We start from the raw sequence: 1,102 nt of genomic DNA, 5'->3' as shown, positions 1-1,102 counted from the left end.
TGTGGTGTTAGGGAGTGTTTTAATTTCATTCTTTTACATGTAGCTGTCCAGTTTTCCCAGCACCACTTATTGAAGAGACTGTCTTTTCTCCATTGTATATATCCTTGCCTCCTTTGTCATAGATTAGTTGACCAGAGGTGCATGGGTTTATCTCTGGGCTTTCTATCCTGTTCCATTCATCTATATATCTGTTTTTGTGTCAGTACCATATTGTCTTGATTACTGTAGCTTTGTAGTATAGTCTGAAGTCAGGGAGTCTGATTCCTCCAACTCAGTGAAGAAACTGAGTTTTTTTCCCTCAAGACTCCGGGGTCTTTTGTGTCTCCATAAAAATTTTAAGATTTTTGTTCTAGTTCTGTAAAAGATGCCACTGGTAATTTGATAGGGATTGCATTCAAGCTGTAGATTGCTTTGGGTAGTATAGTCATTTTCACAATTCCAGTCCAAGAACATGGTATATCTCTTCATCTGTTCGTGTCATCTTTGATTTCTTTCATCAGTGTCTTATAGTTTTCTGAGTATAGGTCTTTTACCTCCTTAAGTAGGTTTATTCCTAGGTATTTTATTCTTTTTGTTGCAGTGGTGAATGGAATGGGATTGTTTCCTTAATTTCTTTTCTGATCTTTCATTGTTAGTGTATAGGAATGCAAGGGATTTCTGTGCATTAATTTTGTATCCTGCAACTTTACCAAATTCACTCATTATCTCTAGTAGTTTTCTGGTGGAATCATATCTATGTAATCCCAACTGCATCCCTGGACAAGAAACCTAACCCATCTGAGCCTCATCTATAGATGGGGATATTAATGGTACCTCCCTTGAAGGTGTGTTTGAAGATTAACTGAGCTAATACCTGTAAAGTGCTTAGCACAGAGCTGGATACACAGTGAGAGTTTCGTCAAGGTTCACTTTAAAAAAAAAAAATTTATTTATTTTATTTATTTATTTTTGGCTGCATTGGGTCTTCGTTGCTGCGTGCGGGCTTTCTCTAGTTGCGGTGAGCAGGGGCTACTCTTCTTTGCGGTGAGTGGGCTTCTCATTGTGGTGGCTTCCCTTGTTGCGGAGCACGGGCTCTAGGCGAGTGGGCTTCAGTAGTTGTGGC

Source organism: Physeter macrocephalus, chromosome 16 (genome assembly GCF_002837175.3).
Source record: "Physeter macrocephalus isolate SW-GA chromosome 16, ASM283717v5, whole genome shotgun sequence".
NCBI lineage: Eukaryota > Metazoa > Chordata > Mammalia > Artiodactyla > Physeteridae > Physeter > Physeter macrocephalus.
Note: the sequence above shows the minus strand (reverse complement) of the source record.